Below are 24,275 nucleotides of genomic sequence, written 5' to 3'. Positions count from 1 at the left end.
ATAAAGACCCATTTCAGAGACCCGAACTTCATAATCCAGGCTGACATTCACAGGGTCAGTACTGAGGGAGTGCCGCACTGTCACAGGGTCAGTACTGAGGGAGTGCCGCACTGTCACAGGGTCAGTACTGAGGGAGTGCCGCACTGTCAGAGGGTCAGTACTGAGGGAGTGCCGCACTGTCAGAGGGTCAGTACTGAGGGAGCACCGCACTGTCAGAGGGTCAGTACTGAGGGAGTGCCGCACTGTCAGAGGGTCAGTACTGAGGGAGTGCCGCACAGAGGGTCAGTACTGAGGGAGTGCCGCACTGTCAGAGGGTCAGTACTGAGAGAGTGCCGCACTGTCAGAGGGTCAGTACTGAGGGAGTGCCGCACTGTCAGAGGGTCAGTACTGAGGGAGCACCGCACTGTCAGAGGGTCAGTACTGAGGGAGTGCCGCACTGTCAGAGGGTCAGTACTGAGGGAGTGCCGCACTGTCAGAGGGTCAGTACTGAGGGACCGCCGCACTGTCAGAGGGTCAGTACTGAGGGAGTGCCGCACTGTCAGAGGGTCAGTACTGAGGGAGTGCCGCACTGTCAGAGGGTCAGTACTGAGGGAGTGCCGCACTGTCAGAGGGTCAGTACTGAGGGAGCACCGTACTGTCAGAGGGTCAGTACTGAGGGAGTGCCGCACTGTCAGAGGGTCAGTATTGAGGGAGTGCCGCACTGTCAGAGGGTCAGTACTGAGGGAGTGCCGCACTGTCAGAGGGTCAGTATTGAGGGAGTGCCGCACTGTCAGAGGGTCAGTACTGAGGGAGCGCCGCACTGTCAGAGGGTCAGTACTGAGGGAGTGCCGCACTGTCAGAGGGTCAGTACTGAGGGAGTGCCGCACTGTCAGAGGGTCAGTACCGAGGGAGTGCCGCACTGTCAGAGGGTCAGTACTGAGGGAGTGCCGCACTGTCAGAGGGTCAGTACTGAGGGAGTGCCGCACTGTCAGAGGGTCAGTACCGAGGGAGTGCCGCACTGTCAGAGGGTCAGTACCGAGGGAGTGCCGCACTGTCAGAGGGTCAGTACCGAGGGAGTGCCGCACTGTCAGAGGGTCAGTACCGAGGGAGTGCCGCACTGTCAGAGGGTCAGTACTGAGGGAGTGCCGCACTGTCAGAGGGTCAGTACTGAGGGAGTGCCGCACTGTCAGAGGGTCAGTACTGAGGGAGTGCCGCACTGTCAGAGGGTCAGTACTGAGGGAGTGCCGTGCTGTCAGAGGGTCAGTACTGAGGAGGTGCCGCACGGTCAGAGGGTCAGTACTGAGGGAGTGCCGCACTGTCAGAGGGTCAGTACTGAGGGAGTGCCGCACTGTCAGAGGGTCAGTACTGAGGGAGTGCCGCACTGTCAGAGGGTCAGTACTGAGGGAGTGCCGCACTGTCAGAGGGTCAGTACTGAGGGAGTGCCGCACTGTCAGAGGGTCAGTACTGAGGGAGTGCCGCACTGTCAGAGGGTCAGTACTGAGGGAGTGCCGCACTGTCAGAGGGTCAGTACTGAGGGAGTGCCGCACTGTCAGAGGGTCAGTACTGAGGGAATGCCGCACTGTCAGAGGGTCAGTACTGAGGGAGTGCCGCACTGTCAGAGGGTCAGTACTGAGGGAGTGCCGCACTGTCAGAGGGTAAGTACTGAGGGAGTGCCGCACTGTCAGAGGGTCAGTACTGAGGGAGTGCCGCACTGTCAGAGGGTCAGTACTGAGGGAGCGCCGCACTGTCAGAGGGTCAGTACTGAGGGAGCGCCGCACTGTCAGAGGATCAGTACTGAGGGAGTGCTGCACTGTCAGAGGGTCAGTACTGAGGGAGTGCCGCACTGTCAGAGGGTCAGTACTGAGGGAGTGCCGTGCTGTCAGAGGGTCAGTACTGAGGAGGTGCCGCACGGTCAGAGGGTCAGTACTGAGGGAGTGCCGCACTGTCAGAGGGTCAGTACTGAGGGAGTGCCGCACTGTCAGAGGGTCAGTACTGAGGGAGTGCCGCACTGTCAGAGGGTCAGTACTGAGGGAGTGCCGCACTGTCAGAGGGTCAGTACCCGTTTGATTACCCAGCGGGCCTGTCCGTCAGCTTTGAATGATTCCCATGGATGGAGACCCCAATCCGTTTGCTCGTCCTTACCGCCTCTCTCTTCGCCCCGTCAACAAACTATTCGCCCCTCTCCCTCAAGCCTCTGACCGTCTCAAATCCCAACTGACGGTCTTTGAAGGAGGGAGACACTTGCTTTCGAGGAGTTTGAGAGGAACGCTCACTCCTGGGTCGAAGGTTGGACCTGCGCCCAATGGAGTTTAGAAAAACGAGAGGCGGTTTTCTTGAAACAATTAAGATTCCTACGGGCGCTTTGACCCGGGTGGAGACGGAGAGCATGTCCCGCCTCCCGCCCCCGCCACCTCGTTGGGCTGTCTAGAACTGGGGTGGGGGCGCACAGTGTCAGAATAACTCAATCTGCCTACTCCCCATTATAACTTTCTGCCCTCTGGTCACCACATCGTAGGAAGGATGTGATTGCGCTGGAGGGGGTGCGGAGGAGATTCACCAGGATGGTGCCTGGGATGGAACATTTCAGTTATGAAGGGGGGTTGGCTAGGCTTGGGGTTGTTTTCTCTGGAGCAGAGAAGAGTGAGGGGGCGGCCTGATCGAGGTGGACAGGGTTCTGAGGGGCACGGACAGGGTGGAGAGGGAGCAGCTGTTCCCCTGAGTTGAAGGGTCAGTCACGGGGGGGGGGGGGCACTTTTTCACGCAGAGGGTGGCGACTGCCCTGGAACCCTGACCAACATCCCTCTCTGTAAACCAACCAGTCACGCGAACGGCCACCATGCCCGGGGAAAGCTGGCTGCTCTCCTCTGGGTGACTGTCCGCTCGGGGGGGGCGGTGGTTCGGAATCTGAGGACGGTGGGTGAGGGTATTGCTGGCCGGGCGACCATGGGGGGGGGGCGCTGGCCCCCCGGGAGCGCCCGGATTAAAGAGCAATACGCGGGCTGGTGTGGCGGTGGGATTGGCCTGCGTTACAGTGGAAGAGGTAGACTCACCTCAGGCCCCTTTCTCAGTGATGGGGAGGGGGGGGGGAGGCGGAGGGGGCGTTGAGGTCACAGGAGCCCTCCACCCGCCCTGTGAGGTCACAAACGCTGGCCAAAGTGACCTCAGCGGCAGCCTCGCCCTGTCCCTCAGCTCGGCGGAACGGAGGCCGGGCAGGGTTCTCCCTCTCTGGGAGACCGTGGGGCGGGATTGTCCCACGTCGGAATGGGGGGAGTGCGGTTTGAGCAGTACAGGGTGCAGCTAAAATAATTTTAATTCATAATCTTTATTATCACAAGTCGGCTTCCATTAACACTGCGACAAAGTTACTGTCAAAAGCCCCTAGTCGCCACATTCCGGCGCCTGTTCGGGTACACAGAGGGAGAATTCAGAATGTCCAATTCACCCAACAAGCCCGTCTTTCAGGACTTGTGGAAGGAAACCGGAGCACCCGGAGGAAACCCACGCAGACACGGGGAGAACGTGCAGACTCCGCACAGGCAGTGACCCGAGCCGGGAATCGAACCCGGGTCCCTGGCCGTGTGAGGCAGCAGTGCCAACCACTGCGCCACCGTGCCCTGAGAGGCCCATTCTGGTCGCCAGGGAGGGGCTCACCGGGGAAGAGTCTGAGACCAATGAAGAAGACTCCAGACTCCGGGAGCTGTACATTGTGGGGAGCGATGGGGACGTCAAGAGGGGGCGTGGAGTTGGCGAGGTGGTTGGGCCGGGAAATCTCTTCCAGTCCAAATGTTCACTGAGGTGGGAGAAGCCGGGAGAGGGAGGGAAACACGAGGACTTCTGGGATCCATTCCTTGAAAACATTATGGGGGCAGGGTGCAGGCAATAAGTGAGATTAAAAATATCAGGCAGGCAGAGGAAGGTTACGGGGTCAATTGCTATAAACAAGAGTTTGAATTCCACACAGCTGAGCAGTAATTGGCTGTGACCTCACCTGTGGCTCGCTGGGAATATCGGGCAGGCTGTAGAATCACGCCCGTGTCCCAGTTGCGTGGGAGCTCCCACGGGGAGTGGGGATAATGTGGGACTCGCTCCCACGGGGAGTGGGGATAATGTGGGACTCGCTCCCACGGGGAGTGGGGAGAATGTGGGACTCGCTCCCACGGGGAGTGGGGGGAATGTAGGACTCGCTCCCACGGGGAGTGGGGAGAATGTGGGACTCGCTCCCACGGGGAGTGGGGGAGAATGTGGGACTCGCTCCCACGGGGAGTGGGGGAGAATGTGGGACTCGCTCCCACGGGGAGTGGGGGAGAATGTGGGACTCGCTCCCACGGGGAGTGGGGATAATGTGGGACTCGCTCCCACGGGGAGTGGGGATAATGTGGGACTCGCTCCCACGGGGAGTGGCGAGAATGTGGGACTCGCTCCCACGGGGAGTGGGGGAGAATGTGGGACTCGCTCCCACGGGGAGTGGGGAGAATGTGGGACTCGCTCCCACGGGGAGTGGGGGAGAATGTGGGACTCGCTCCCACGGGGAGTGGGGAGAATGTGGGACTCGCTCCCACGGGGAGTGGGGGAGAATGTGGGACTCGCTCCCACGGGGAGTGGGGAGAATGTGGGACTCGCTCCCACGGGGAGTGGCGAGAATGTGGGACTCGCTCCCACGGGGAGTGGGGAGAATGTGGGACTCGCTCCCACGGGGAGTGGGGGGAATGTGGGACTCGCTCCCACGGGGAGTGGGGAGAATGTGGGACTCGCTCCCACGGGGAGTGGGGGGAATGTGGGACTCGCTCCCACGGGGAGTGGGGAGAATGTGGGACTCGCTTCCACGGGGAGTGGGGAGAATGTAGGACTCGCTCCCACGGGGAGTGGGGAGAATGTGGGACTCGCTCCCACGGGGAGTGGGGAGAAGGTGGGACTCGCTCCCACGGGGAGTGGGGAGAATGTGGGACTCGCTCCCACGGGGAGTGGGGTGAATGTGGGACTCGCTCCCACGGGGAGTGGGGAGAATGTGGGACTCTCTCCCACGGGGAGTGGGGAGAACGTGGGACTCACTCCCACAGGGAGTGGGGAGAATGTGGGATTCGCTCCCACGGGGTGTGGGGAGAATGTGGGATTCGCTCCCACGGGGAGTGGGGAGAATGTGGGACTCGCTCCCACGGGGAGTGGGGGAGAATGTGGGACTCGCTCCCACGGGGAGTGGAGAGAATGTGGGATTCGCTCCCACGGGGAGTGGGGAGAACGTGGGACTCCCTCCCACGGGGAGTGGGGAGAATGTGGGACTCCCTCCCGCGGGGAGTGGGGAGAATGTGGGACTCGCTCCCACGGGGAGTGGGGGAGAATGTGGGCCTCGCTCCCACGGGGAGTGGGGAGAATGTGGGAGTCGCTCCCACGGGGAGTGGGGACAATGTGGGACTCGCTCCCACGGGGAGTGGGGAGAAGGTGGGACTCGCTCCCACGGGGAGTGGGGAGAATGTGGGACTTGCTCCCACGGGGAGTGGGGAGAATGTGGGACTCGCTCCCACGGGGAGTGGGGAGAATGTGGGACTCGCTCCCACGGGGAGTGGGGAGAATGTGGGACTCGCTCCCACGGGGAGTGGGGAGAAGGTGGGACTCGCTCCCACGGGGAGTGGGGAGAATGTGGGACTCGCTCCCACGGGGAGTAGGGAGAATGTGGGAGTCGCTCCCACGGGGAGTGGGGAGAATGTGGGACTCGCTCCCACGGGGAGTGGGGAGAAGGTGGGACTCGCTCCCACGGGGAGTGGGGAGAATGTGGGACTCGCTCCCACGGGGAGTGGGGAGAATGTGGGCCTCGCTCCCACGGGGAGTGGGGAGAATGGTCGACTCGCTCCCACGGGTGTGGGGAGAATGTGGGACTCGCTCTCACGGGGAGTAGGGAGAATGTGGGACTTGCTCCCACGGGGAGTGGGGAGAATGTGGGACTCGCTCCCACGGGGAGTGGGGAGAATGTGGGACTCGCTCCCACGGGGAGTGGGGGAGATGAATATTCTTCTCTCAGAGGGTAGTGACTGGGTGGAATTCCTCACCGCAGAGAGCTGCAGAGGCTGGTCGGTAAGTGTGTTCTGAGCTGGGAGAGACAGGTTTAGAATCAGGCAGGGAATGGAGGGTTATGGGGATAAGGCGGTGAAGGGGAGTTGAGGATTATCACATCTGATCAGCCATGATGTCAATGAAAGGCATCCAGAAAGTGCCCCGAGCACTGCCAGGCCACAGCCACACTGAAGGAACGGCCAATATGGTCAGGATGGTGAGTGACATGGCCGGGGATTTGTGTGACGTGTTTGTGTTAATGTGCGTTAGCGTGTGCTTAATGTGTTTACATGTGTATGTTTGTGTATGTTACTGTATCTGAGTGTGAGCTTACATGTGTTAATGTTTGCGACTGTCTGTCAATGTGAACGAGTGTGTTTTAACATGTGTTCGAATGTATTAATCTATGTTTCAGTGTGTCTAAGTGTGTTAATGTGTGCATGGTTAGTGTGTTAATCAGTGTGCTATTGTGTGCATGTGTTCTGTTAATGTGTGCATGTTGGTGTGTTAATGTGTGTGTGTTAGTGTGTCAATTAGTGTGTTAATGTGTACCTGTGTTCTATTAATGTGGGTGTGTGTTAGTGTGTTAATGTGTGTGTGTTGTGTTAATGTGTGAGTGCATTAGCGTGTTAATGTGTGTGTGTTTGTGTGTTAATGTGTGTGTATTAGTGTGTTAATATGTGTGTGTGTTAGTGTGTTAATGTGTGTGTGTTTGTGTGTTAATGTGTGTGTGTAAGTGTGTTAATGTGTGCATGCATTAGTGTGTTAATGTGTGCGTGCATTAGTGTGTTAATCTGTGTGTGTGTTAGTGTGTTAATGTGTGTGTGTTAGTGTGTTAATGTGTGTGTGTTTGTGTGTTAATGTGTGTGTGTAAGTGTGTTAATGTGTGCATGCATTAGTGTGTTAATGTGTGCGTGCATTAGTGTGTTAATCTGTGTGTGTGTTAGTGTGTTAATGTGTGTGTGTTAGTGTGTTAATGTGTGCATGAGTTAGTGTGTTAATGTGTGTGTGTAAGTGTGTTAATGTGTGCATGCATTAGTGTGTTAATGTGTGTGTTAGTGTGTTGATGTGTGCGTGAGTTAGTGTGTTAATCTGTGATGGTGTTAGTGTGTGTTGTGTTGATGTGTGTATCTGTTAGTGTGTTAATGTGTGCTTGTGTTAGTGTGTTAATGTGTGTGTTAGTGTGTTAATGGATGTTTCTTATTGTGTTAATGTGTGTGTGTTAGTGTGTTAATGTGTGTTTCTTATTGTGTTAATGTGTGCGTGTTAGTGTGTTAATGTGTGTGTGTTAGTGTGTTAATTTGTGTGTGTTAGTGTGTTAATTTGTGCGTGGTTTATTGTGTTAATATGTGTGTGTTAGTGTGTTAATTTTTGCGTGGTTTATTGTGTTAATGTGTTTGTGTAAGTGTGTTAATGTGTTGTGGAAGGAGGCGAAGCCCCCCAGCGTGGAGGCCTGGATAAACGATATGGCTGGGTTTATCAAGTTGGAGAGGATTAAGTTCGCCTTGAGAGGGTCTGCACAGGGGTTCTACAGGCGGTGGCAACCGTTCCTAGACTATCTCGCGGAGCGTTAGAGGAAGGCCGGTCAGCAGCAGCAGCAACCCAGGGAGGGGGAGGGGGGGATGTCTTGCGTGGGGTGGGGGGGAGGAGGGAGGGAGGGGGAAGGGGGGTTTATTTGGGGGGTATTTGAGCAAGAAAATACATGAAGGATCTGGAAAACTGACATGTACGGGAGGAATCCAATGTACAAAGCTCTGTATCATATCGATTTGCTATGTTCATGTCTTTCTGTGTGCTTTCTTTCTTTTTGTTACAGGTGGGGTTTGTTTGTAAGGGTGAAAAACTGTGTTAAAATTCTTAATAAATATATATATTTTTTAAAAATGTGTTAATGTGTGTGTGTTAGTGTGTGCGTGTGCTGTTGTGTTAATGTGTGTGTGTTAGTGTGTGTGTGTGTGCTGTTGTGTTAATGTGTGTGTGTTAGTGTGTGTGTGCTGTTGTGTTAATGTGTGTGTGTTAGTGTGTGTGTGTGCTGTTGTGTTAATGTGTGTGTGTTAGTGTGTGCGTGTGCTGTTGTGTTAATGTGTGTGTGTTAGTGTGTGCGTGTGCTGTTGTGTTAATGTGTGGGTGTTAGTGTGTGTGTGTGCTGTTGTGTTAATGTGTGTGTGTTAGTGTGTGCGTGTGCTGTTGTGTTAATGTGTGTGTTAGTGTGTGTGTGCTGTTGTGTTAATGTGTGTGTGTTAGTGTGTGTGTGTGCTGTTGTGTTAATGTGTGTGTGTTAGTGTGTGCGTGTGCTGTTGTGTTAATGTGTGGGTGTTAGTGTGTGTGTGTGCTGTTGTGTTAATGTGTGGGTGCATTAGTGTGTGTGTGTGCTGTTGTGTTAATGTGTGTGTGTTAGTGTGTGTGTGTGCTGTTGTGTTAATGTGTGGGTGTTAGTGTGTGTGTGTGCTGTTGTGTTAATGTGTGGGTGTTAGTGTGTGTGTGTGCTGTTGTGTTAATGTGTGGGTGCATTAGTGTGTGTGTGTGCTGTTGTGTTAATGTGTGTGTGTTAGTGTGTGCGTGTGCTGTTGTGTTAATGTGTGTGTGTTAGTGTGTGCGTGTGCTGTTGTGTTAATGTGTGTGTGTTAGTGTGTGCGTGTGCTGTTGTGGTAATGTGTGGGTGTTAGTGTGTGTGTGTGCTGTTGTGTTAATGTGTGGGTGTTAGTGTGTGTGTGTGCTGTTGTGTTAATGTGTGGGTGTTAGTGTGTGCGTGTGCTGTTGTGTTAATGTGTGTGTGTTAGTGTGTGCGTGTGCTGTTGTGTTAATGTGTGGGTGTTAGTGTGTGTGTGTGCTGTTGTGTTAATGTGTGGGTGTTAGTGTGTGTGTGTGCTGTTGTGTTAATGTGTGGGTGTTAGTGTGTGCGTGTGCTGTTGTGTTAATGTGTGTGTGTTAGTGTGTGCGTGTGCTGTTGTGTTAATGTGTGGGTGTTAGTGTGTGTGTGTGCTGTTGTGTTAATGTGTGGGTGTTAGTGTGTGTGTGTGCTGTTGTGTTAATGTGTGGGTGTTAGTGTGTGCGTGTGCTGTTGTGTTAATGTGTGTGTGTTAGTGTGTGTGTGTGCTGTTGTGGTAATGTGTGGGTGTTAGTGTGTGTGTGCGCTGTTGTGTTAATGTGTGGGTGTTAGTGTGTGTGTGTGCTGTTGTGTTAATGTGTGGGTGTTAGTGTGTGCGTGTGCTGTTGTGTTAATGTGTGTGTGTTAGTGTGTGCGTGTGCTGTTGTGTTAATGTGTGGGTGTTAGTGTGTGTGTGTGCTGTTGTGTTAATGTGTGGGTGTTAGTGTGTGTGTGTGCTGTTGTGTTAATGTGTGGGTGTTAGTGTGTGCGTGTGCTGTTGTGTTAATGTGTGTGTGTTAGTGTGTGCGTGTGCTGTTGTGTTAATGTGTGGGTGTTAGTGTGTGTGTGTGCTGTTGTGTTAATGTGTGGGTGTTAGTGTGTGTGTGTGCTGTTGTGTTAATGTGTGTGTGTTAGTGTGTGTGTGCTGTTGTGTTAATGTGTGTGTGTTAGTGTGTGTGTGTGCTGTTGTGTTAATGTGTGTGTGTTAGTGTGTGCGTGTGCTGTTGTGTTAATGTGTGTGTGTTAGTGTGTGCGTGTGCTGTTGTGTTAATGTGTGGGTGTTAGTGTGTGTGTGTGCTGTTGTGTTAATGTGTGTGTGTTAGTGTGTGCGTGTGCTGTTGTGTTAATGTGTGTGTGTTAGTGTGTGTGTGTGTGCTGTTGTGTTAATGTGTGTGTGTTAGTGTGTGTGTGCTGTTGTGTTAATGTGTGTGTGTTAGTGTGTGTGTGTGCTGTTGTGTTAATGTGTGTGTGTTAGTGTGTGCGTGTGCTGTTGTGTTAATGTGTGTGTGTTAGTGTGTGCGTGTGCTGTTGTGTTAATGTGTGGGTGTTAGTGTGTGTGTGTGCTGTTGTGTTAATGTGTGTGTGTTAGTGTGTGCGTGTGCTGTTGTGTTAATGTGTGTGTTAGTGTGTGTGTGCTGTTGTGTTAATGTGTGTGTGTTAGTGTGTGTGTGTGCTGTTGTGTTAATGTGTGTGTGTTAGTGTGTGCGTGTGCTGTTGTGTTAATGTGTGGGTGTTAGTGTGTGTGTGTGCTGTTGTGTTAATGTGTGGGTGCATTAGTGTGTGTGTGTGCTGTTGTGTTAATGTGTGTGTGTTAGTGTGTGTGTGTGCTGTTGTGTTAATGTGTGGGTGTTAGTGTGTGTGTGTGCTGTTGTGTTAATGTGTGGGTGTTAGTGTGTGTGTGTGCTGTTGTGTTAATGTGTGGGTGCATTAGTGTGTGTGTGTGCTGTTGTGTTAATGTGTGTGTGTTAGTGTGTGCGTGTGCTGTTGTGTTAATGTGTGTGTGTTAGTGTGTGCGTGTGCTGTTGTGTTAATGTGTGTGTGTTAGTGTGTGCGTGTGCTGTTGTGGTAATGTGTGGGTGTTAGTGTGTGTGTGTGCTGTTGTGTTAATGTGTGGGTGTTAGTGTGTGTGTGTGCTGTTGTGTTAATGTGTGGGTGTTAGTGTGTGCGTGTGCTGTTGTGTTAATGTGTGTGTGTTAGTGTGTGCGTGTGCTGTTGTGTTAATGTGTGGGTGTTAGTGTGTGTGTGTGCTGTTGTGTTAATGTGTGGGTGTTAGTGTGTGTGTGTGCTGTTGTGTTAATGTGTGGGTGTTAGTGTGTGCGTGTGCTGTTGTGTTAATGTGTGTGTGTTAGTGTGTGCGTGTGCTGTTGTGTTAATGTGTGGGTGTTAGTGTGTGTGTGTGCTGTTGTGTTAATGTGTGGGTGTTAGTGTGTGTGTGTGCTGTTGTGTTAATGTGTGGGTGTTAGTGTGTGCGTGTGCTGTTGTGTTAATGTGTGTGTGTTAGTGTGTGTGTGTGCTGTTGTGTTAATGTGTGGGTGTTAGTGTGTGTGTGTGCTGTTGTGTTAATGTGTGGGTGTTAGTGTGTGCGTGTGCTGTTGTGTTAATGTGTGTGTGTTAGTGTGTGCGTGTGCTGTTGTGTTAATGTGTGTGTGTTAGTGTGTGCGTGTGCTGTTGTGTTAATGTGTGGGTGTTAGTGTGTGCGTGTGCTGTTGTGTTAATGTGTGTGTGTTAGTGTGTGCGTGTGCTGTTGTGTTAATGTGTGGGTGTTAGTGTGTGTGTGTGCTGTTGTGTTAATATGTGTGTGTTAGTGTGTGCGTGTGCTGTTGTGTTAATGTGTGGGTGCATTAGTGTGTGTGTGTGCTGTTGTGTTAATGTGTGTGTGTTAGTGTGTGTGTGTGCTGTTGTGTTAATGTGTGGGTGTTAGTGTGTGTGTGTGCTGTTGTGTTAATGTGTGGGTGTTAGTGTGTGTGTGTGCTGTTGTGTTAATGTGTGGGTGTTAGTGTGTTTTATTAAAAAAAATTTTTTATTAAATGTTTTCATAAAATATCAATAACAAAATGAGAAAGAAAAAAGAACCCAACAGGGTTAAGTACAAAACACAATCGAAAAAAGCAACCCCCCAAACCCCCCCCTCCCGTACCTAAATAATAAATTAACATTAACCCCCCGACTTAACACTACAGGTGTATACACCCTCTCAGACCCTCCAGTGTAAATAACATAAACAAAAATAAAGTACCCCCCCCCCACCCCCCCGAGCTGCTGCTGCCATTGACCAATGTCTATCGTTCTGCCAGGAAGTCTAAGAACGGTTCCCACCGCCTAAAGAACCCTTGTACCGACCCACTCAAGGCGAATTTCACCCTCTCCAATTTAATAAACCCCGCCATATCGCTGATCCAGGATTCCACGCTTGGGGGCCTCGCATCTTTCCACTGAAGGAGAATCCTTCGCCGGGCTACCAGGGACGCAAAGGCCAGAATTCCGGCCTCTTACGCCTCCTGCATTCCCGGCTCCTCTGCCACCCCAAATATTGCGAGCCCCCAGCCCGGTTTGACCCTGGATCCATCCACCCTCGACACCGTCCTCGCTACGCCCTTCCAAAATTCCTCCAGCGCTGGGCATGCCCAGAACATATGGGTGTGATTTGCTGGGCTCCCTGAGCACCTAACACACCTGTCCTCACCCCCAAAGAACCTGCTCATCCTTGTCCCGGTCATGTGTGCCCTGTGCAGCACCTTAAACTGTATGAGGCTGAGCCTCGCGCATGAAGAGGAAGAGTTCACCCTCCCTAGGGCATTTGCCCACGTCCCCTCCTCGATCTCTTTCCCAACTCCTCCTCCCACTTACCTTTCAACTCCACCACCGAGGCCTCCTCCTCCTCCTGCACCACCTGGTAAGTTTCCGAGATCTTCCCCACTCCCACCCACCCCCCCCGAGAGCACCCTGTCCTGTACTGTGTGTGGCAGTAGCCGCGGGAATTCCACCACCTGCCGTCTGGCAAACGCCCTTACCTGTAAGTACCTGAAGGTGTTCCCCGGGGGAAGCCCATACTTCTCCTCCAGCTCACCCAAGCTCACGAACTTCCCGTCCACAAATAGGTCCCCCAACTTGCATATCCCTGCCCTGTGCCACCCCGAAAACCCTCCACCTGTTCTTCCTGGGGCGAACCGGTGGATGCATTAGTGTGTTAATGTGCGTGTGTGTTAGTGTGTTAATGTGTGTGTTGGTGTGTTAATGTGTGTGTTGGTGTGTTAATGTGTGCATGGTAGTATGTTAATACATGTGAGTGTTAGTGTGTTAATGTGTGTGTTAGTGTGTTAATGTGTGTGTTAGTGTGTTAATGTGTGTGTTGGTGTGTTAATGTGTGTGTTAGTGTGTTAATGTGTGTGTTGGTGTGTTAATGTGTGCGTGGTAGTATGTTAATACATGTGAGTGTTAGTGTGTTAATGTGTGTGTGTTAGTGTGATAATATGTGTGTCTTAGTGTATTAATGTATGTGTGTGTTGGTGTGTTAATGTGTGTGTGTGTTAGTGTTAATCTGTGTGTGTGTTAGTGTGTTAACGTGTGCGTGTGTTAGTGTGTTAATGTGTGTGTTAGAGTGTTAATGTGTGTGTGTGTTAGTGTGCTAATGTGTGTGTCTTAGTGTGTTAATGTGTGTGTGTTGGTGTGTTAATGTGTGTATGTGTTAGTGTTAATCTGTGTGTGTGTTAGTGTGTTAACGCATGCGTGTGTTAGTGTGTTAATGTGTGTGTGTTAGTGTGTTAATGTGCGTGTGTGTTAGTGTGTGTTAGTGTGTTAATGTGTGCGTGTGTTAATGTGCGTGTGTTAATGTATTAATGTGTGTGTGTTTGTGCGTTAATGTATGTGTATTAGTGTGTTAATGTGGGTGTTAGTGTGTTAATGTGTGTGTGTAAGTGTGTTAATGTGTGCGTGCATTAGTGTGTTAATGTGTGCATGTGTTAGTGTGTGTTAATCTGTGTGTGTGTTAGAGTGTTATTGTGTGAGTGCATTAGTGTGTTATTGTGTGAGTGTGTTAATCTGTGCCTGTGTTAGTGTGTTAATGTGTTAATGTGTGAATGTGTTAATGTGTTAGTGTGTTAATGTGTTAGTGTGTATTAGTGTGCTAATGTGTGAGTGTCTTAATGTGAGTGTGTGTTACTGTTAATTTGTGTGTGTTAATGTGTGAGTGTATTAATGTGTGTGTTAGTGTGATAATGTGTGTGTTAGTGTGTTAATGTATGTGTGTTAGTGTGGGTGTGTGTTAGTGTGCGTGTGTGTTAATGTGTGTGTTAGTGTGTTAATGTGTGTGTTAGTGTGTTAATGAGTGTGTTAGTGTGCTAATGAGTGAGTGGTAGTGTGTTAATGTGGGCGTGTGTTAGTGTGTTAATGCATGTGTATTAGTGTGCTAATGTGCGTGTGTATTGGTGTGTTAATGTGTGTGTGTTAATGTGTGTATGTTAGTGTGTGTGTGTTGTTGTGTTAATGTGTGGGTGCATTAGTGTGTTAATATGTGTGTGTGTTAGTGTGTTAATGTGTGTGTATTAGTGTGATAATGTGTGTGTTGGTGTGTTAATGTGTGCATGGTAGTATGTTAATACATGTGTGTGTTAGTGTGTTAATGTGTGTGTGTTAGTGTGTTACTGTGTGTGTCTTAGTGTGTTGGTGTGTTAATGTGTGTGTGTTAGTATGTTAATGTGTGTGTGTATTAATGTGTGCGTGCATTAGTGTGTTAATGTTTGTGTGTTAGTGAGTTAATGTGTGTGTTAGTGTGTTAATGTGTGTGTGTGTTAGTGTGTGTGTTAGTGTGTTAATGTGTGTGTGTTTGTGTGTTAATGTGTGTGTATTAGTGTGTTAATCTGTGGTGAGTGAGTGTGTTAGTGTGTTAATGTGCGTGTGTTAGTGTGTTAATGTGTGCGTGGTTTATTGTGTTAATGTGTATGTGTTAGTGTGCTAATGTGGGTGTCTTAGTGTGTTAATGTGTGTGTGTGTGTTGGTGTGTTAATGTAGGTGTGTTAGTGTGTTAATGTGTGTGGCTTAGTGTGTGTGTTTGTTGTTGTGTTAATGTGTTGGTGCACTGATGTGTTAATGTGCATGTATGTTAGTGTGTTAACGTGTGTGTGTTAGTGTGGGTGTGTGTTAGTGTGTGCGTGTATGTTAATGTGTTTGTGTAAGTGTGTTAATGTGTGCATGCATTTGTGTGTTAATGTATACGTGCATTAGTGTGTTAATGTGTGCGTGCATTAGTGCGTGTGTTAATGTGTGTGTGTGAATGAGTTAATGTATGTGTGTGAGTTTGTTAATGTGCGCATGTAGGTGTGTTAATGAGTGTGTTTTAGTGTGTTAATGTGTGTGTGTTAGTGTGCTAATGTGTGTGTGTGTTAGTGTGTTAAAGTGTGTGTGTTAGTGTGTTAATGTGTGTGTGGTTTATTGTGTTAATGTGTGTGTGTTTGTGTGTTAATGTGTGTGTGTTAATGTGTTTGTGTGTTAATGTGTGTGTGTGTTAGTGTGTTAACGTATGTGTGTTAGTGTGTTAATGTGTGTGTGTTTGTGTGTTAATCTGTGGTGAGTGAGTGTGTTAATGTGTGTGTGTTAGTGTGTTAAAGTGTGCGCCAGTTAGTGTGTTAATGTATGCGTGTGTTAGCGTGTTAATGTGTGTGTGCATTAGTGTGTTAATCTGTGTGTGTTAGTGTTATTGTGTTAATGTTTGTGTGTTAACGTGTGCATGTTAGTGTGTGTGTTAGTGTGTGTGTTAATCTGTGTTTGTGTTAGTGTGTTAATGTGTGCATGTGTTAGTGTGTTAATGAGTGCATGTGTTTGTGTGTGTTAGTGTGTTAATGTGTGCGTGTTAGTGTGTGAGTGCGTTAGTGTGTTAATGTGTTAGTGTGCTAATGTGTGAGTGTCTTAATGTGAGTGTGTGTGAGTTGTTGTGTTAATGTGTGAGTGTGTTAATGTGTGAGTATGTTAGTGTGTTAATGTGTGTGTGTTAGTGTATTAATGTGTGTGTGTTAGTGTGGGTGTGTGTTAGTGTGTGCGTGTATGTTAATGTGTTTGTGTAAGTGTGTTAATGTGTGCATGCATTTGTGTGTTAATGTATACGTGCATTAGTGTGTTAATGTGTGCGTGCATTAGTGTTAATCTGTGTGTGTGTTAGTGTGTGTTATTGTGTTAATGTGTGTGTCTGTTTGTGTGTTAATGTGTGCATGTGTTAGTGTGTGTGTTAATCTGTGTTTGTGTTAGTGTGTTAATGTGTGAGTGTGTTAGTGTGTTAATGTGTGTGTTAGTGTGTTAATGTGTGCGTGTGTTAATGAGTGAGTCTGTGTGTGTTAGTGTGTTAATGTGTTTGTGTTAATGTGTGAGTGCGTTAATGTGTTAATATGTGAGTGTGTTAGTGTGTTAGTGTGTTAATGTGTTAATATGTGAGGGTGTTAGTGTGTTAATGTGTTAGTGTGTTAATGTGTTAGTGTGTGTTAGTGTGCTAATGTGCGAGTGTCTTAATGTGAGTGTGTGTTACTGTTAATGTGTGTGAGTTGTTGTGTTAATGTGTGAGTGTGTTAATGTGTGAGTGTATTAATGTGTGAGTGCGTTAATGTGTGTGTGTTTGTGTATTAATGTGTGTGTGCTAGTGTGTTAATATGTTAGTGTGTGTTAGTGTGCTAATGTGCGAGTGTCTTAATGTGAGTGTGTGTTACTGTTAATGTGTGTGAGTTGTGTTAATGTGTGAGTGTGTTAATGTGTGAGTGTATTAATGTGTGTGTGCGTTAATGTGTGTGTGTTTGTGTATTAATGTGTGTGTGCTAGTGTGCTAATGTGTTAGTGGTAGTGTGTTAATGTGGGTGTGTGTTAGTGTGTTAACGTGTGCGTGTTAGTGTGTGTGTTAATGTGTGTGTGTGAATATGTTAATGTATTTGTGTGTGTATGTTAATGTGCGCATGTAGGTGTGTTAATGAGTGTGTTTTAGTGTGTTAATGTGTGTGTGTTAGTGTGCTAGTGTGTGGTAGTGTGTTAATCTGGGTGGGTGTTAGTGTGTTAATGCATGTGTATTAGTGTGCTAATGTGTGTGTAAGTGTGTTAGTGTGTTAATGTGTGTGTTAGTGTGTTAATGTGTGTGTTAGTGTGTTAATGTGAGTGTGTGTCTGTTAGTTTGTTAATGTGTGTGTCTTAGTGTGTTAATGTGTATGTGTTAGTGTGTTAATGTGTGTGTTAGTGTGTTAATGTGTGTGTGTTAGTATGTTAAGGTGTGTGTGTTAGTGTGTTAATGTGTGTCTATTAGTGTGTTAATCTGTGGTGAGTGAGTGTGTTAGTGTGTTAATGTGTGTGGGTTAGTGTGTTAATGTGTATGTGTTAGTGTGTTAATGTGTGTGCGTTAGTGTGTTAATGTGTGTGTCTTAGTGTGTTAATGTGTGTGTGTGTTGGTGTGTTGATGTAGGTGTGTTAGTGTGTTAATGTGTGTGGCTTAGTGTGTGTGTTTGTTGTTGTGTTAATGTGTTGGTACACTGGTGTGTTAATGTGCATGTGTGTTAGTGTGTTAATGTGTGTGTGTTAGTGTGTTAATGTGTGTGTGTGTTAGTGTGTTAATGTGTGTGTGTATTAATGTGTGCGTGCATTAGTGTGTTAATGTTTGTGTGTTAGTGTGTTAATGTGTGTGTTAGTGTGTTAATGTGTGTGTGTTTGTGTGTTAATGTGTGTGTATTAGTGTGTTAATCTGTGGTGAGTGAGTGTGTTAGTGTGTTAATGTGTGTATGTTAGTGTGTTAATGTGTGCGTGGTTTATTGTGTTAATGTGTATGTGTTAGTGTGTTAATGTGTGTGTGTGTGTTGGTGTGTTAATGTAGGTGTGTTAATGTGTGTGGCTTAGTGTGTGTGTTTGTTGTGTTAATGTGTTGGTGCACTGGTGTGTTAATGTGCATATGTGTTAGTGTGTTAATGTGTGTGTGTTAGTGTGTCAATGTGTGTGTTGGTGTGTTAATATGTGTGTGGTAGTATGTTAATACCTGTGTGTGTTAGTGTGTTAATGTGTGTGTGTTGGTGTGTTAATGCGTGTGTGTGTTAGTGTGCAAATGTGTGTGTGTTAATGTGTTAATGTGTGTGTCTTAGTGTGTTAATGTGTGTGTGTTGGTGTGTTAATGTGTGTGTGTTAGTGTGTTAATGTGTGTTAGTGTGTTAATGTGTGTGTGTGTTAGTGTGTTAATGTGTGTGTGTGTTAGTGTGTGTTAGTGTGTTAAAGTGTGTGTGTTAGTGTGTTAATGTGTGCGTGGTTTATTGTGTTAATGTGTGTGTTTTTGTGTGTTAATGTGTGTGTGTTTGTGTGTTAATGTGTGTGTATTAGTGTGTTAATCTGTGGTGAGTGAGTGTGTTAGTGTGTTAATGTGTGTATGTTAGTGTGTTAATGTGTGCGTGGTTTATTGTGTTAATGTGTATGTGTTAGTGTGTTAATGTGTGTGTGTGTTGGTGTGTTAATGTAGGTGTGTTAATGTGTGTAGCTTAGTGTGTGTGTTTGTTGTGTTAATGTGTTGGTGCACTGGTGTGTTAATGTGCATGTGTGTTAGTGTATTAATGTGTGTGTGTTAGTGTGTTAATGTGTGTGTTGGTGTGTTAATATGTGTGTGGTAGTATGTTAATACCTGTGTGTGTTAGTGTGTTAATGTGTGTGTGTTGGTGTGTTAATGTGTGTGTGTGTTAGTGTGCAAATGTGTGTGTGTTAATGTGTTAATGTGTGTGTCTTAGTGTGTTAATGTGTGTGTGTTGGTGTGTTAATGTGTGTGTGTTAGTGTGTTAATGTGTGTTAGTGTGTTAATGTGTGTGTGTGTTAGTGTGTTAATGTGTGTGTGTGTTAGTGTGTGTTAGTGTGTTAAAGTGTGTGTGTTAGTGTGTTAATGTGTGCGTGGTTTATTGTGTTAATGTGTGTGTGTTTGTGTGTTAATGTGTGTGTGTTAATGTGTTTGTGTGTTAATGTGTGTGTGTGTTAGTGTGTTAATGTGTGTGTGTTTGTGTGTTAATGTGTGTGTATTACGGTGTTAATCTGTGGTGAGTGAGTGTGTTAATGTGTGTGTGTTAGTGTGTTAAAGTGTGCGTCAGTTAGTGTGTTAATGTATGCGCGTGTTAGTGTGTTAATGTGTGCGTGCGTTAGTGTGTTAATCTGTGTGTGTTAGTGTTATTGTGTTAATGTGTGTGTCTGTTTGTGTGTTAATGTGTGCATGTGTTAGTGTGTGTGTTAATCTGTGTTTGTGTTAGTGTGTTAATGTGTGCATGTGTTAGTGTGTTAATGAGTGCATGTGTTTGTGTGTGTTAGTGTGTTAATGTGTGCGTGTTAGTGTGTGAGTGCGTTAGTGTGTTAGTGTGTTAATGTGTTAGTGTGTTAGTGTGTTAATGTGTTAGTGTGCTAATGTGTGAGTGTCTTAATGTGAGTGTGTGTGAGTTGTTGTGTTAATGTGTGAGTGTGTTAATGTGTGTGTGTTAGTGTATTAATGTGTGTGTGTTAGTGTGGGTGTGTGTTAGTGTGTGCGTGTATGTTAATGTGTTTGTGTAAATGTGTTAATGTGTGCATGCATTTGTGTGTTAATGTATACGTGCATTAGTGTGTTAATGTGTGCGTGCATTAGTGTGTTAATCTCTGTGTGTGTTAGTGTGTGTTATTGTGTTAATGTGTGTGTCTGTTTGTGTGTTAATGTGTGCATGTGTTAGTGTGTGTGTTAATCTGTGTTTGTGTTAGTGTGTTAATGTGTGAGTGCGTTAGTGTATTAATGTGTGTGTTAGTGTGTTAATGTGTGCATGTGTTAATGAGTGAGTCTGTGTGTGTTAGTGTGTTAATGTGTTTGTGTTAGTGTGTGAGTGCGTTAATGTGTTAATATGTGAGTGTGTTAGTGTGTTAATGTGTTAATATGTGAGTGTGTTAGTGTGTTAATGTGTTAGTGTGTTAATGTGTTAGTGTGTGTTAGTGTGCTAATGTGCGAGTGTCTTAATGTGAGTGTGTGTTACTGTTAATGTGTGTGAGTTGTTGTGTTAATGTGTGAGTGTGTTAATGTGTGAGTGTATTAATGTGTGAGTGTGTTAATGTGTGTGTGTTTGTGTATTAATGTGTGTGTGCTAGTGTGTTAATGTGTTAGTGTGTGTTAGTGTGCTAATGTGTGAGTGTCTTAATGTGAGTGTGTGTTACTGTTAATGTGTGTGAGTTGTTGTGTTAATGTGTGAGTGTGTTAATGTGTGAGTGTATTAATGTGTGAGTGCGTTAATGTGTGTGTGTTTGTGTATTAATGTGTGTGTGCTAGTGTGCTAATGTGTTAGTGGTAGTGTGTTAATGTGGGTGTGTGTTAGTGTGTGTGTTAATGTGTGTGTGTGAATGTGTTAATGTATGTGTGTGAGTATGTTAATGTGCGCATGTAGGTGTGTTAATGAGTGTGTTTTAGTGTGTTAATGTGTGTGTGTTAGTGTGCTAGTGTGTTAATCTGGGTGGGTGTTAGTGTGTTAATGCATGTGTATTAGTGTGCTAATGTGTGTGTAAGTGTGTTAGTGTGGGTGTGTGTTAACATGTGCATGTAAGTGTGCTAATGTGGGTGTGTTAGCGTGCTAATGTGTGTGTGTTAGTGTGCCTGTGTGTTAACGTGTGTGTGTGTGTTAATGTGCGTGTGTTAGTGTGTTAATGTGTGTGTGTTAGTGTGTTAATGTGTGCATGTTAGTGTGATAATGTGTGTGTGTTAGTGTGTTAATATCTGTATGTGTTAGTGTGTTGATATGTGTGTGTTAGTGTGTTAATGTGTGCGTATGTTAGTGTGTTAGTGCATTAATGTGTGTGTTTTAGTGTGTTAATGTGTGTGTTAGTGTGTTAATGTGTGTGTGTTAATGTGTTAATGCGTTTGTGTTAGTGTGTTAATGTGGGTGAGTGTGAGTGCGTTAATGTGGGTGAGTGTGTTAATGTGGGTGAGTGTGAGTGTGTTAATGTGGGTGAGTGTGTTAGTGTGGGTGAGTGTTTGTGTGTTAATGTGTGTGAGTGTGTTAATGTGGGTGAGTGTGAGTGTGTTAATGTGTGTGAGTGTGTTAATGTGTGTGAGTTTGAGTGTGTTAATGTGGGCGAGTGTGTTAGTGTGGGTGAGTGTGAGTGTGTTAATGTGGGTGAGTGTGAGTGTGTTAATGAGTGTGAGTGTGTTAACGTGGGTGAGTGTGAGTGTGTTAATGAGTGTGAGTGTGTTAATGTGGGTGAGTGTGTTAATGTGTGTGCGTGTGTTAATGTGGGTGAGTGTGAGTGTGTTAATGTGTGTGAGTGTGAGTGTGTTAATGTGGGTGAGTGTGTTAGTGTGGGTGAGTGTTAGTGTGTTAATGTGTGTGAGTGTGTTAATGTGGGTGAGTGTGAGTGTGTTAATGTGTGTGAGTGTGAGTATGTTAATGTGGGTGAGTGTGTTAGTGTGGGTGAGTGTGAGTGTGTTAATGAGTGTGAGTGTGTTAATGTGTGTGAGTGTGAGTGTGTTAATGTGTGTGAGTGTGTGTGTGTTAATGAGTGTGAGTGTGTTAATGTGTGTGAGTGTGTTAATGTGGGTGAGTGTGAGTGTGTTAATGTGGGTGAGAGTGTTAATGTGGGTGAGTGTGAGTGTGTTAATGTGGGTGAGTGTGAGTGTGTTAATGAGTGTGAGTGTGTTAATGTGGGTGAGTGTGTTAATGTGGGTGAGTGTGAGTGTGTTAATGTCGGTGAGTGTGAGTGTGTTAATGAGTGTGAGTGTGTTAATGTGTGTGAGTGTGTTAATGTGTGTGAGTGTGTTAGTGTGGGTGAGTGTGAGTGTGTTAATGTGTGTGAGTGGTGTTAATGTGGGTGAGTGTGAGTGTGTTAATGTGCGTGAGTGTGTTAGTGTGGGTGAGTGTGAGTGTGTTAATGTGTGTGAGTATGCGTTTCTAATGTGGGTGAGTGTGAGTGTGTTAATGTGGGTGACTGTGAGTGTGTTAATGTGTGTGAGTGTGTTAGTGTGGGTGAGTGTGAGTGTGTTAATGTGTGTGAGTATGAGTGTTAATGTGGGTGAGTGTGAGTGTGTTAATGTGGGCGAGTGGGTGAGTGTGAGTGTGTTAATGAGTGTGAGTGTGTTAATGTGGGTGAGTGTGTTAATGTGGGTGAGTATGAGTGTGTTAATGTGGGTGAGTGAGAGTGTGTTAATGAGTGTGAGTGTGTTAATGTGGGTGAGTGTGAGTGTGTTAATGTGTGTGAGTGTGTTAGTGTGGGTGAGCGTGAGTGTGTTAATGAGTGTGAGTGTGTTAATGTGGGTGAGTGTGTTAGTGTGGGTGAGTGTGAGTGTGTTAATGTGGGTGAGTGTGAGTGTGTTAATGAGCGTGAGTGTGTTAATGTGGGTGAGTGTGTTAATGTGGGTGAGTGTGAGTGTGTTAATGAGTGAGTGTGTTAATGTGGGTGAGTGTGAGTGTGTTAATGTGGGTGAGTGTGAGTGTGTTAATGTGGGTGAGTGTGTTAATGTGGGTGAGTGTGAGTGTGTTAATGTGGGTGAGTGTGAGTGTGTTAATGAGTGTGAGTGTGTTAATGTGTGTGAGTGTGAGTGTGTTAATGTGGGTGAGTGTGAGTGTGTTAATGAGTGTGAGTGTGTTAATGTGCGTGAGTGTGTTAATGTGTGTGAGTGTGTTAATGAGTGTGAGTGTGTTAATGTGTGTGAGTGTGTTAATGTGGGTGAGTGTGAGTGTGTTAATGTGGGTGAGTGTGTTAATGTGGGTGAGTGTGAGTGTGTTAATGTGGGTGAGTGTGTGTGTTAATGAGTGTGAGTGTGTTAATGTGGGCGAGTGTGTTAATGTGGGTGAGTGTGAGTGTGTTAATGTCGGTGAGTGTGAGTGTGTTAATGAGTGTGAGTGTGTTAATGTGTGTGAGTGTGTTAATGTGGGTGAGTGTGTGTTAATGAGTGTGAGTGTGTTAATGTGGGTGAGTGTGTTAATGTGGGTGAGTGTGAGTGTGTTAATGTGGGTGAGTGTGTGTTAATGAGTGTGAGTGTGTTAATGTGTGTGAGTGTGAGTGTGTTAATGTGGGTGAGTGTGAGTGTGTTAATGAGTGAGTGTGTTAATGTGGGTGAGTGTGAGTGTGTTAATGTGGGTGAGTGTGAGTGTGTTAATGAGTGTGAGTGTGTTAATGTGTGTGAGTGTGAGTGTGTTAATGTGGGTGAGTGTGTTAAAGTGTGTGAGTGTGAGTGTGTTAATGTGGGTGAGTGTGAGTGTGTTAATGTGGGTGAGTGTGAGTGTGTTAATGAGTGTGAGTGTGTTAATGTGGGTGAGTGTGAGTGTGTTAATGTGTGTGAGCGTGAGTGTGTTAATGAGTGTGAGTGTGTTAATGTGTGTGAGTGTGTTAATGTGGGTGAGTGTGAGTATGTTAATGAGTGTGAGTGTGTTAATGTGGGTGAGTGTGAGTGTGTTAATGTGTGTGAGTGTGAGTGTGTTAATGAGTGCGAGTGTGTTAATGCGGGTGAGTGTGAGTGTGTTAATGTGGGTGAGTGTGAGTGTGTTAATGTGGGTGAGTGTGAGTGTGTTCATGAGGGTGAGTGTGTTAATGTGGGTGAGTGTGAGTGTGTTAATGTGTGTGAGTGTGTTAATGTGGGTGAGTGTGAGTGTGGGTGAGTGTGTTAATGAGTGTGAGTGTGTTAATGTGGGTGAGTGTGAGTGTGTTAATGTGTGTGAGTGTGTTAATGTGGGTGAGTGTGGGTGAGTGTGAGTGTGTTAATGAGTGTGAGTGTGTTAATGTGGGTGAGTGTGAGTGTGTTAATGTGGGTGAGTGTGAGTGTGTTAATGTGTGTGAGTGTGTTAATGTGGGTGAGTGTGAGTGTGGGTGAGTGTGAGTGTGTTAATGAGTGTGAGTGTGAACCTACTGTGATCGTGTTTTGTTGATGTTGTGAATTGACAGTCACTTTGCCCCAAGAGGCTGATTTTGATTCATGCTTGCGCTGCGAGCACCACTGGCCGGGCCCAGCATTTACTGCCCATCCCTAATTGCCCCTTCAGAAGGTGGTGGGTGAGCCGCCATCTTGAGCCGCTGCAGTCCCTGTGGTGTAGGTACACCCACTGTGCTGTTAGGGAGGGAGTTCCAGGATGTTGCCCCAATGACAGTGAAGGAACGGCCGATATATTTCCCAGTCGGGGCGGTGAGTGACTCGGAGGGGAACCTCCAGGTGGTGGGGTTCCCAGGTATCTGCTGCTCTTGTCCTTCTAGATGGTAGAGGCCGTGGGTTTGGAAGGTGCTGCCTCAGGAACCTCGGTGAGTTGCTGCAGTGCATCTTGTAGATGGGACACACGGCTGCCACTGTGCGTCGGTGGGGGAGGGAGCGAATGTTTGTGGAAGGGGAGCAATCAAGCGGGGCTGCTTTGTCCTGGATGGTGTTGAGCTTCTTGAGTGTTGTTGGAGCTGCGCTCATCCAGGCAAGTGGAGAGTATTCCATCGCACTCCTGACTTGCGCCTTGTCGATGGTGGACAGGCTTTGGGGAGTCAGGAGGTGAGTTACTCTCTGCAGGACTCCCAGCCTCCCACCTGCCCTGGCAGCCACCGTATTTATACGCCGGGGCCCTCGTTACGTTTCCGGCCAGTCGGTCACCCCTTTGAAACCTGAGCGCATCTGGGGAAATACACTGGGTGTGAAACGGGGAAACGTCCAGGCCTGGTTCGGCCTAGTTCCCTTGACAACACATGGCAGCCTTCAGCGTGAGCACGACCTCACCTGACCTTGCTTACGGATTTGATTGGAAGGTGCCGCGAGCGAGCGAGGGTCAAAAAGGGGGAAATAAAAAAACCTGGCATCCAAAAAGGGGTGTGTGTGGGGGTTGGGGGGGGGGGGGGGGGGTGGTGGGGGGTGGCGGGTTTAACTTGTTGACATGACTGGGAGCTGGATGGAACCCGGGGTTGGGACACACAATCCCCAGCGTGTATT

General features: G+C 47.3%; 1 protein-coding gene across 3 annotated transcripts in view; it reads right to left on the bottom strand.

The window, feature by feature from the left end:
• LOC140404635 (solute carrier family 35 member G3-like) overlaps positions 1-24,275 on the bottom strand; it is an 81,397-nt gene that overhangs the window by 1,862 nt on the left and 55,260 nt on the right. Inside the window, exon 1 of one of the 3 annotated variants that reach the window (XM_072493245.1) lies at positions 2,122-2,144. The exons of the other annotated variants lie outside the window; for them this stretch is intronic. The gene's annotated coding sequence lies outside the window, so the exon portion shown is untranslated. Of the gene's footprint in view, positions 1-2,121; positions 2,145-24,275 lie in introns of those variants that run through there. 3 annotated transcript variants of the gene reach the window in all.

This window comes from Scyliorhinus torazame, chromosome 31, assembly GCF_047496885.1.
Source record: "Scyliorhinus torazame isolate Kashiwa2021f chromosome 31, sScyTor2.1, whole genome shotgun sequence".
NCBI lineage: Eukaryota > Metazoa > Chordata > Chondrichthyes > Carcharhiniformes > Scyliorhinidae > Scyliorhinus > Scyliorhinus torazame.
The sequence above is the reverse complement of the archived record's forward strand: the minus strand, read 5'-3'. Positions and strand labels throughout refer to the sequence as shown.